We start from the raw sequence: 12,818 nt of genomic DNA, 5'->3' as shown, positions 1-12,818 counted from the left end.
ATATGCTAATTTTTTGGGACAGGCATTTTGGGTTTTCATGAGCTGTATGCCATAATCATCAGTATTAAAACAATTAAAGACCTGAAATATTTCAGTTGGTGTGCAATGAATCTGAAATATATGAAAGTTTCATTTTTATCATTACATTATGGAAAATAATGACCTTTATCACAATATGCTAATTTTTTGAGAAGGACCTGTAATCAGTTGTACCATTTCATTTAAACACAATACGTGCGCTACATGAAGGCCACAAAATGGCTCAAAATAGATCCTAAACAAATATAAAGTGATATAAAATCAGCACAGAGGAATGAAAAATGGCCATAGGGATGAATAAAACTTATAAATGGAATTAAATGGACCATATTAAGATACAAAGGGATGTTTTATTGAACGTCAACTATCTGATTTAAGTAATTTCAAGTAATAATGTATTTTAATGCCTTTCAGCTCATGTCTTACATCAGTATGTAACTGTACAACAACATTCACACACTTTCAGTGCAGTTTGTGAGCACGTGTTCACTTAAGCTCATGTTTTAAAAAGTTACCAACAAAATGTTGAGGGTGAGACATTAAAGTAAAAATAAAAATAAAAAAGTAGTTTGCTCAACACAGTGAGTCTGTGTAGAATTTTAGTAAGAAACACCATGAGGTGGCAGGCTAGCTGCTAGCATGAGCGAGGCTAACACTACAGTGGATTGCTACGGTCTTCCTTTTTTAATAAAATTTATTTATACGTTAAAATTATTTTGGTGTTATGGTACTTTGTGTTAAGATTTTTTTTACTCCCTCTATCTCCACAAACTAGTATCCATGCAGGTGCTGAGAGTTGTTGGTGCCACTTGTTCTCAAGCTGTTGTAGTATGACATATTCTGAGATATATTCATACTTTAAACGGGTTCACTCATCTTTCTGGACTGTATGATGTCGTGCTTTGAATTTAACAGAAATGTAACGTGAGACGTTATTTATCTTTGACCCATCAAAATGAATGGAGGTCATTTATTTACAGAATCAAAGTTTAACATCAAACATTTACATTAATTTGGCAGAATAAAAAATAACAACATAGTCAATCAGCTTTACAACCAGGAAAACCATACGGCCATGATTTTCCGTTGCTTCACCACAGACATTTCTGAAAACATCTGGATTAATTTTCTAGCAGAAAGGAGAGTTTAAAGATGGAAAATTGAGATTTATCTTACAGAGAGATGTGTGAGGGAATTTGTCTGTTTTAACCAGAACAGCACGCTCTTTTGAAATCAGCTTGTCCCAACAGTACACTTTTGGTGAAGGTCGACTTTTACCTTTTCTGAAGATAGATCAGTTCCGGCGTGGAGTCTCACTTCCAACCACTGTTCAGCGTCTCAGTGAGAACAGCTAAATACCTCGAGAGTCGTGCGAGGTTATCCAAACAGAAGTTATAATTCCCAAAATCGTCTCTGGTTCAGCTTGATTCTAATACAGCAGCTTCCATGAATGCCTGCGTTTGCATTCTGGAACTCCCAAACTCTCTGCATTCTGAATTCCAAAAACTCTTGAACTCTTCAACTCTCTCCTCTTGAACTAGGAAGTGCCGATATTTAAATGGGCTCTACTTCCGGTTCGTTTGAGAGCCTCTGATTGGTCGATGGACCCCAACAGAGGTGTGTTTTGTGATGTAAGGTGTTATGGAAAGTCAAGGATTGTTTAAGAACAGACAGAAAGATATCATGGAAAAACCAGACTTAGTGGGGTCTCTACTATCTAGCTGTAAAAGTTAAACATGACATTTCTTTTCAGTAAACTTCTTAGTTGACCGAACCTCGAACTTTAACACACTTACAAATTTGCTCATTTCAAAGCAGACGATCAAGAAATTGAATCATTACTCTGTAACGTACTCTAACTTGATTTCTCTTTGAATTTGATTAAAAATCATTACTACTGTTTAAGTAAATAAAAATGAGTAGTTCACTTCAACATGTAAATATTGTTTGAACTAACACAATTTGATTATCAAAACATTTGTAAAATAGTAATGATCATAGAGAATTGTCTTTTCCACTTGATTAATTCAAGAAAGAAAGTCTCAGGATGGGTTAACCTGTATTTCTGGATTCAAATCACTGAAATGACAGTTTCAGTCCCATATGGTCAGTTTTGACATCAGGCCTAGTCCACTACACTGTCTTCAATGAGCTGATTACCTCCCTACATAAGGCTGAGTCATTCCAGGATTCACTGATTGCCTGCTGGTAATTGACAACCCTTGCTTCCTGTTGTGAACCTAATATCAGAGAATTACTAAAGAGATCTTTTACGTACCTGTTTTTTTTTTTCTTCCAATTTTCTATTTCTACTCAGCCATCTCTGCCGACCTGCCTACCAACTCTCAGCACCCGTATGTCCACCGTACTTGGAGACCTTCCCCTGAGCATAGAACCAAAAATCCTGTTCCCTCCCAAGCCTGGAAACAGAAAATATACCAAATAGGAATTGTCATCTCACAAATAATCAATATTATCATATCTCTTGGATTACAAGAACTCATTTAACACAGTTTCCCTCGGACCCTCTTGTTCTTGCCCAGTCTACCCGATCCCCTGCATGTAAACCTACTTACCTTTTTACCATCGTCTCTTTTCAGTTTCAGTACTCTGAACTCAGGTTTACAATCCAACACAGTTAAGTCATGTCCTTTGGACGGTTTCTTCGTGTTGAAACGTTTCATCTATCATCCAAAGGACTTCATCAGTCTAAGGAGCCACAACAAACTCAGTCTGATGAAGTCTTTTGAATTATTGGATATAGGATTATTGAGCATGAACTTTGATCTGGGTTAAAATATTTGCCAAAAATTGATCTTTGTTGGCATAAATATAAAATAATGTATTTATTTTTAATGTGTACAATTTATGTTGATATATGTGAACATGTCTTTTGTGATTGGTTAGGTGTTCGTGGAGGGCCCCTGCTGGCCAGGAGACCCTAAGCAGCTGCTTCTACATCTGCATAGCAATTGTGTTACGGCTAGTTTCTGCTGCCGCTATTTGTGATTGTGAAATCACACATTTATGTGTAAATATTATCCAACTGTTGTCTTCTGCTTGTTCCGGAGTCGTGTCACATGGATAGACCTTTGAGCCGGAAATGCCTTGCCCCTGAACACACAACACAGAATTCCATCTGTTACCTCCCAAGCCTGGAAACAAAGAAAACCCTTTTGCATTTTACCATAAAAAGCAAAAAACTGACAATGATATAAATGTTTATAAAATAGTTTTGACATGAACCACTATACAAAAAATTATTATTATATCTTTGTTGAAATCAGGTCTCTCTTGTAAATGAGTCATCGAGGCTCAATGGGATTTACCTGTATAAATAAAGGTTGATTGATTATATTGAAGTTGTTATAGGATTACGGCACGGTGGTGCAGTTGGTAGAGCTGCCACCTCTCTGTGAGAAGATCACCGGATCCATTTCCGATCAGGGGCCTTTCTGGGTGGAGTACGCTGGTGAAGATTCTCAGGGTGGAGATCGCATGTTCTCTCCATGCATGCGTGGGTTCCGCCCCACAGACCAAAAACATGCATGTTAGGCTGATGGGTAACTCTAAATTGTCCCTAGGTGCGAGTGAGAGAGTGAATGGTTGTCTTGTTTGTCTCTACGTGTCCCTGATGGACTGGAGACCTGTCCAGGGTTCATCTGACATGTAGACAAGGTAGAGAGAAATTACTTTTACTAAGGTAACCACCTGGGCAGACCTTCTTGGTTCCAGGCATGGTTTTGCAAGTTACAGTTAAACTACAGTGCTTACTACACTGCTTTAATGTCAAACTATCGACAAAGTAGTATGTTTGTTTTCTCTTGCTTATTGCCATACTTGAAGGGACTTATTTTGTTTAGGTATAAATTAGATTAAGTGAAGAATGAGATCGTGTGTAGACGACGACGTCACAGATAATAATGAATGAGTGAACTTTAGTTTGCCTACACTTAAATGATTTAAGTTGGGTTTATGGAATGCAGATAATTATAATTGGTAACCTGAATAGTTAATTTGGTGATCAATTTTTTTCTTCTTCAAGGTTATCAACCTATTCAACATCTTAATCCTGTTCAACATCTCAATTCTGTTCAGCAATCTTTAACAACCTGCATCAATCTAATCAATGCAAATTAAAGGATGAATGAATGGACTTGGTCAGCGTCCTCTGTTGAAGGCTTTAGCGAGTATCGGGGCATTTAAAGAAAGTCAATAACTCGACTAGAACGTTGCTATATTTCAATATCAGGAATCAGTCTAGTTCAACCATGATTTCCCTGATAGTTGGACGGTTTGGGCATCTTCAGCTGCTAACCCATCTCTGATATCACAGAAGTTGGTCTTGCCATCTCTTATCCCACCATCTTCAATTTTAATAAAGATCTGACTGTGCTGCATCTCTGTGCTGACCCCCTGCGTAGTCTCTTTGCTTATCGACAGGTAACAATCTCTTTTTTTCTACCAACACAGTGTGAATATGTCTGCTATACTTCACAGCAGGAATGAGGGAGTTGTTGCACAGATTCACTGACAAAAACCCACATAGAAAAACTGCTCAAAGAACCAAATGGCAGGGAGTTTAAATATTAAACCTTTGCTGAGGTTCAAGTTTTTTTTTCCAATGCAAAATGTAAGGAATTTAAGAAGTTTATCAAGGAATTACAGAAAATGCATTGCTTGTAGAAATATATAATCCCTACTGCCTTTCATGCCAGAGTTTGACAAAAATCATATTCATTCATTCAACCTTTATTTATACAGGTTAGTATCATTGAGCCTCGAGGACTCATTTACAAGAGACCTGTTTTAAACAGAGAACACAGATGAGGTACAAACAACATTAAACAGTCATATAAAAGCATATAAAATAAAAAGTAAAAGAAATTATTTAAAAATAAAAACGCCTACATTATAAAGCGATAAAAAATACAAAAAACAGGAACATGTCTGCTTTGGTTTTGCAATGAACTGAACAGTTGTTTAAAATCCCTTAGAGAGGTCAAAGTTGACAACTTCAGATCTTTTTGCACGGTGTTCCAGGAAACAGGAGCGGAGTAGGAGAAGGCCCTTTTGCCTAGTTCAGTCCGCACTGATGGAACACTGCAGGTAATTATGTCTTGAAAGCGCACGCTGTAAACTGCACTGACAAAGTGACATGTAGGAGGAGATGTATGAAGGCAACAGACCAAGAAGTGATTTAAAAATGAAAATGTGCCAGTGTGAAAATCTGCATGAGGTTAATGATGACCAGAAGGAAAGTCGCAGTTACAAGGCATTTCCTAGCATTCAGAGTTAAACAGATTGATTTAAAAAAAATAAACCCAGTTTTACTTTCAGTTTCTTTACCAAGTTTTCAACATGAGGCTTAAAAGAGAGAAACGAATCGACCAAGATACCCAAGAAATTGTACAAATCAACAAACTCAACTCAACACCATTAAAAATAAGCTAGAAGGAAGGACTCCTGGGACTGACTTCCTGTTTGTAAACAACATACCTTTGGTTTCATCAGCATTTAGCACAAGTTTGAGGCAGAACAAATCTGACCGGATGATGTCGAAAACAGACTGTAAGAGTTGGAAAACCTTAGCGACTCTTTTAGCTCAACAAAAAGCAACTGTGTTGTCAGCATAGAAAGGTAAGGATGCATCAGGAGTGATCGGAGCTACATTACTTATGTAGATTGTGAAGAGGGTGGGTCCTACGACTGAGCCTTGTGGTACACCATTGTTGACTGTTAAATAATTGGAAGAAGTACCATTATGTTCAACACATTGCCTCCAATCTGAGAGATAATTAGAGAACCAACCAATAGTGTGATCTGAGAAACCAATTTCAGAGAACTTATGACACAAGATGTCATGGTTCAAAGTGTCAAAAGCTTTAGACAGGTCTAAGAAAAGTGCAGCACAATAGTCCTTGGCATCCAGTGCTTCAACACCATCATTAAAAAACTTCAACGAAGGAGTCGTTGTGCTGTGTTCTTACCTGAAACCAGATTGTGAGAACTGGAAGATAAGATGTTAAAAGAGTCCAAATACTTCTTGACGAGTATTTATCAATTTTTCTAAAACCTTAGCAAGAATACAAAGTTTAGAGATTGATTGATAGTTGTTCAGTATAGTGGGGTGTCCTCCCTTCATTAAAGGTAGAACAAAAGCTGTTTTCCGAGCATTTGGAACGGTATTTTCATAAAATGTTTAGAGATGATTTGTAGCTACGTGGATCAAACCTTTCCTGAAAGTTTCATCAAAATCTGTTCTGTGGTTCAGGAGATATTTCGCTGAAAGACACACAGAGACTCAGGCAAAACATTATTGTCCACCTTCACCTTTCTGCGGTGGGAGATAATTAGGAAAAAAACAAAAAGACGTTTTATGAGTTTGATCTTTCATGGGATGTTAAGCCCCTCTGGGAGTGCAACAGATTATTTCTTCTTACTTGTCTTGTCAGCAGCAGAGCAGATCGTTGCTTCTCAAATTTTAGCACTCAGACAGCAAAGCCGAATGGCTCCACTAGAATGTCCCAGAGGTAAAACATGATATAAAACCCAGGTAAGCGTTAAAAAAAAAGGTGAGTGAGTGGAGCATGCAGGACATTGATCATTACAAGTAGGGAGCACCTGGTTGGTGCAGTAATTAACCTTGCTAAGTGGTTGGCTTGGAAATTGCAACATCCCAATGTCTCTTTCTCTCAAACCTCAAGAGTAGTCAGATATGATGCTGTCAAACTCGTTTATATCAATCAGATACCTTGGCTTCTTGCTCAGACTTATTAGAGCCGACGAGAATATATCTGTGGTCAGACCTGTGACAGAGCTGGGGAATGGAACAAAAAAACAATGTCTTTATAAGATATACAAACTACTATAGACCCATTTAAAATATCTAATACATTAAAGATTGTAAATAAATACAGATGTTGGTTGGGACACACTTTTCATACACAAGGATGTTAATTTCCTTAGTTTGTTCTCTTTGAGCTATTTGACCCTATATTAGACGCGTTACCATTTAATTCAGTTCAGTTTATTTATATAGCACCAAGTCACAACAGAAGTCATCTCAGGGCACTGAACAGAAGGATTCACATACAAAAAAACGTAAGTTAACATTATTTATCTGAGGAGCAGACTGCTTTGAATTTAACTTCATTGCAGACTCTCATTTTGAGCAAGCTTAAAGGTGGCAGTGGAAAGGAAAAAGTCCCTCGTGAGGAAGAAACCTTTAGCAGAACCAGATTCAGGACAAGTGTCCATCTGCTTCGATCGACTCGGTTTGAGAGGAACAGGAAGGAGGAACAGATACACAATGGCAGGTCAAGAATCACATTACAAATAGTATCAAATGAAAACTATTCAATTTTAACAATTTGTTTAAGGAAATTAGGTCAATTTGTCCTCCAGTAGTCTAAGCCTATGGCAGCATAACAAGACAACCCTAACTCCAGTTAAGACTCTGGCAGCAGCATTTTGGATCAAGTGAAGACTTTTTAAAGAAGTATTTGGACACCCAGATAAAAAACCATTGCAATGGTCCAGACTAGACATGACAAATGCATGAAGCAGTTTTTCTGCATCACTTTTAGATAAGATGTTTATAATTTTGGTGATATTACACAGGTGGAAGAACTATTGGTACTGTACTTACTAGCTACCAACTGTGAGGATTTCAGTTCCTGTTTCTGACACTCCTCACTTTCTTGCTGTCCACGAGATACAGGTGTGCTCATCAAACCCAGCTGATGCCGAGGACCAGATGAGCTGAGACTGCAGAGGACCTGCCACAGCTTTCTGCCTGAGCGTCGAATCACTTTGGTGGTTTTCCGGCCTCTAGCCACTGAGTAATTTGTGATCTCGATATCTTTCTAGTGATTTACTAAAACCAATTCTTTTGTTTTTTTGCAGTTATGTTTCAAAAACCTTTTCCTGACTCTCGAGTCTGCCATTGTCTGTGTTGGTTCCCTGTGTCCTCCTGGAACTGAACTTTCACTCCTCACTTCCTGCAATAAATATTTGGACATTACTGGCCTCTGCATCCATCTCTGCTCCAACCTGTTGCACTCCATCACATGTACGCCTACCGCCTGGAGTCTCTGCTTTCCAAAGCAGAAATTCTCCAACCTCTCCCAAACCTGTGAAGAAACGCATGGTAAAAGCCATCACCTTCTGTATAACAGTCTGTGAAGAACTATTTGAGAGCCAGACACTCGCCTTATCCCTTGCCTTGCAGATCCTCTTGGCCCTGTTCCCCGTTGATACCAATAAAAACACTTCCCTTTTAAGTCCCGAGCCTTTTCGGCCCCTGGAAAAACAAACTCTGGTTTAAAACTCAAGCCAAACGTGCAAAAATGACAAAGTTTCAGACTAAATGGTTTGCTGTTTATTGGTTTAATTTAGAACTGACTGAGTTCAAACTCAACTCTTGGTTTTCTGTGATGAAAATTTTTCCCTTTCAAGAACTATCTCACAACTCATTAGCAATCCTGATAATTTAGTATGCTGCAGGGTGGCACAGTTGGTAGAGCTGCCACCTCTCAGCGAGAAGGTCGCCGGATCGAATCCCGGCCGGGGGCCATTCTGGGTGAAGTTTCCATGTTCTCTCCGTGCATGCGTCGCTCTCCTCACACAGACCAAAAACATGCATGTTAGGCTGATTGGTAACTCTAAATTGTACCTAGGTGTGAGTGAGAGAGTGAATGGTTGTTTGTCTCATTTGTCGCCATTGTGATGGACTGGAGACCTGTCCAGGGTGTCCCCCGCCTCTCGCCCAGTGACTGCTGGATATGGGCAACAGTGATCCCCACAAACCGAAAAGGAAGAAGTGGGTAATGATAATGGATGGATGGTAATTTAGTTCTGTTTATGATTCAATGGTCTGTTTGATGGTTTGGGACAGGGGTGTCCAATCCTGGTCCTCAGGGGCCATTATCCTGCAGGTTTTAGAGGTTTTTCTGCTTCAGCACGTCTGGTTTGAATGAGTGATCAACAGGATTCTGCAGACCTTAAGGTCATTCAACCACTGAATCAAGCATTGCAAACAAGTAAAACATGCAGGATGGTGTCCCCCGAGGACCAGGATTGGATATTGGGTTATACTGCAGAATATAGTATAAGTCCTTCTGATAAGTTCTGCTGGCAGAACAACGTCCCATATCATGATGTTACTACCACCATTTTTAAGAGTTTAATGGGTTCATTGTCCATGGGATTGAATGCCCTTTTCATTCCTTTAAGGTACCCTTCGTCAATATGGCTGAACTTAGTTCTGCTCTCACCAGACCAAGATATCTTTTGTGTTTGGTTTAAGAATATACAGTGTATAAAATCAGCTACAAGCCAGTTCACTTCTACCACATCTGCAGTCACATCCTCCTTGAATCAAACAATGTTGATTACAACTAACTAGTCTCTTCCAGTCGTTCATATGCATGAAAACTATCAATCCAAATCAGCAACAAGCTGCTATCATCTTGTAAATTCACTTGTTCGCCTTCTATCTGATTTACAAACTTAAACTTGGAACAAAAATAAAAAGCTTGGCATGGTTTGCCACATCAGCTGCCTGGCACAGAGCCGATGCTGGGTACGCACCGTGGATCCCAAGCTTGAATCCCTCCTTTTGTCTGTTTTTGTCTCGATTTAGTGTCAGAGATTAAAAATAGTAAGTATGTTTCTGCAGAATAAGCACTTCACACATTCTGGCTTTGATGCTGTTTTCCTGGAGAGACCAGCTGTCACCTGCGCCTAGCAAGAGTAGGCCTCACGACTGATTTTTAATACTCGCTGGGGTTTGGATGTCTGCCACCAGACAACGCAGATGGGTTTGTGCATCCATTTTCCTTCATAAATGTTGGGGAACTTCTGGTGTTTGGAACTTTGGAGTTCCACTATCAAACTAAAGCACTGTACATGTGTGTGACTGCGTAGAGCACAAACAAACGGGGATAATTACGTGACCCGTGCTGACAAATCAATCAATGAGCACAGGCTGCAGTGGAAAAAATGTGAATATACTGATTTTTGCCGTAAATGAGATTTGTGGACAAATGAGTTCAAAAGGACAACATCTAGCGATCCCAGAAATGATAAAATAACATATAATCTCCTTAATCTGGCTTTAAATCAAAGCTTTCCGTCAGGCATGTCTTAGGTAAGAAATAATACTTTTAATTTCCTTTGACCATTTTTCTCTGCTGACAGCTGTAGCACCAATAAATCTGGTTGTAAATTGTGTGGCGCCCATGTAAAGCTTTGGGATTCCCCTTTATCTTAATCTTATTAATCTTCTCTAAAGACACATTTTTTTTTCTCTTTGGCTTTTAACTCAGTTTGAAATGTTGATTTTACTGTTTTTAAATTACTAATTTTATTGTTTTTACTGTTGGCTGTTTTATGATTTTAACATTTCATTACTTTTACAGTATCTGTTGATTTTATGGTTTTTATGCTTGTATGTTAGTGTACAGCACTTTGGCCAATGGTGTTGTTTTTAAAGTGCTTTATAAATAAAGTTGTATTGTATTATTGTATTTATAAAAATAGGGATGGATTTCCCGATGACATCACTTTTTTTAAACTGTACACATGTAATCAAAACTGGAGAAATTTCATTTCCTGTGAAAATGCAGTGTGAACGCTTATTGCAAAAGAACTACCTGAGAAACAGCTGAAATTAGCTAAAAACATGCTGAAATGGAACAAACCCAACTTAGCAGAAGAAAGCAGAAAGAAAATGTTTGCCCGTTTAGACTTAAAGAAGAAAGAAGCAGACATGAGCAAAAAAAGGTGGAAATTATCTGAAAAAGCTGAAATTTGCCAAAAAAAAAAAGGTGAAAAGTAGCTAAAATATCAGAAAGCTTAAATTACCAGAAAGAAGTGGAGAGAACATTTTTGCTGAATTAGGCTGAAAAAAGTTGAAAGGAGTGCAAAAATGAGACATTAGCTGAAAAAGCTAAAATTTGCATAAAACAGCTAAACTGTAGCTGAAATACCTTAAACTAGCATAAATAAGCTGAAAGGATTAGAAAGAAGTTTGAAGAAGCACAAAAATGTTCTAGTTAGCAGAAAGAATCTGAAAGGAGCACAAAATGGCTGAAAGAACAGCTGAAAGTAGCTGAAAAAAAAAGTTTAGATTTGCAGAAGGCAGCTGAAAGAAGCTGAACCAGAACAAAATGTGAAAAAAGCAGTAAAAGGTTGTAAACAGATCTAAAGATTTGAAGGATGTAAAATGAGCTCAATTCATTTTCTTTTCGGAAAAAAATGTCAGAAAAGGCCAAATATTTAAAAAAGCTAAAGTTGCATCAATACCAAGTCATAGCACCCTTCTGCCAAACGTGCTGGACATTTTGTTATGATTTGTTGAAATAGCACAAAATTTGTGTAACGAGAAAGATGCTGAAAAACGTACAGAAGAAAAATGGGTCACAATAGTGTGAATGCTTCATTTACACAGCTAGCTTGTTCCTAGCCAGGTGATTGCTAAATTTCAACAAATCAGTTTGAAGCTTTAGGAATGGACAACATCCTTTCATTATCTTTACCTGCTTCTTCCTTTTCAAGTCATAGAGGTCACTGTGCGAGAGGACAGGTCTCCAGTCCGTCACAGGGACACATAGAGACAAACGAGACAACCAACCATTCACTCTCTCACTCACACCTAGGAACTATTTAGAGTTACCAATCAGTCTTACATGCATGTTTTTGGTCTGTGGGAGGAAACTGGAGTACCAGGAGAAAACCCACGCATGCACGAAGAGAACAAGCAAACTCCACCCAGTAAGGCCCCTGGCTGGGATTTGAACCAGCGACCTTCTATCTGAGAGGCAACAATTCTACCAACTGAGCCACTGTGCCACCAGGGAAGGAAAACTTGAAAATAATAATTCAATAATTTAGCTTCAAAATAGAAATCAATGTTTTTGTTTTAAAATCTTATTTTACTGATCGTGTCCTGGATGACTGAAAATCTTTACCAGCATATTTAAAAACTTCTCGTAACTCGTTTAGCAGTACGGGACACATTAACTACAGGAATGGGGTTTTTTTTTCTACAAAAACACTGAGTGCTAATTACTTTGCTTAAATTTGTTGAAGGCGAATTAGCAAAACAGTAGCTAAAAGCCAAAATTAGCTAAACCGAATATAAAGCTAAACTTTATATATAAGCTAATATTAGCAAAGCAGTAGTTAAGATAAAGTGTATGTAAAACTTTGAATAAGGAAAACAGCAGCCACAACTTGAATTAGATAAACTGTAGCTAATACCGTCACTAAAAGTTAAATTTAGTGAGAATAAAGCTAAAGTTAAGCTTTAGCTAAAAGCCAAGCAGAATAGAAAACTGTTGGGTAAAAGTTGCCTATGAAGTCAAATTTCAGTACCGTACTTGCAGCCGTACACGTTGCACCGCCGTGTAAGTCACATCAGTCCATAGATGTCTAATAAAGTAGGAAAAAACATAAATAAGTCGCTTCGTCATATAAGTTGCATCTATTATGCGTTACCACTGACGCATCACGTTTGTTATTCATCACCGCTGACCACCCGGAAACGTGGGCCAGCGTTGTCCCAAAAATCAATTGGCTGCCAAATGGCAGCCGTGGGAGCGTGCACAGGAGGACTTTAACATGAATTTAACAAGATTAACACTTAAAAACAATTATTTCTTTGCTCAAAATTATAGTAAAGGTCCGTCTCAGTTGAACTTTTCCTTAATAAATGCACTTTAAGGGTCAAATCAGCTGCATTTCACCTGGGCGGCGCGGCAAAATTCAGCTGA

This window comes from Nematolebias whitei, chromosome 1 (genome assembly GCF_014905685.2).
Source record: "Nematolebias whitei isolate Nwh7 chromosome 1, NemWhi1, whole genome shotgun sequence".
In the NCBI taxonomy this organism is placed as follows: domain Eukaryota; kingdom Metazoa; phylum Chordata; class Actinopteri; order Cyprinodontiformes; family Rivulidae; genus Nematolebias; species Nematolebias whitei.
This window is presented reverse-complemented; position numbering follows the sequence as displayed.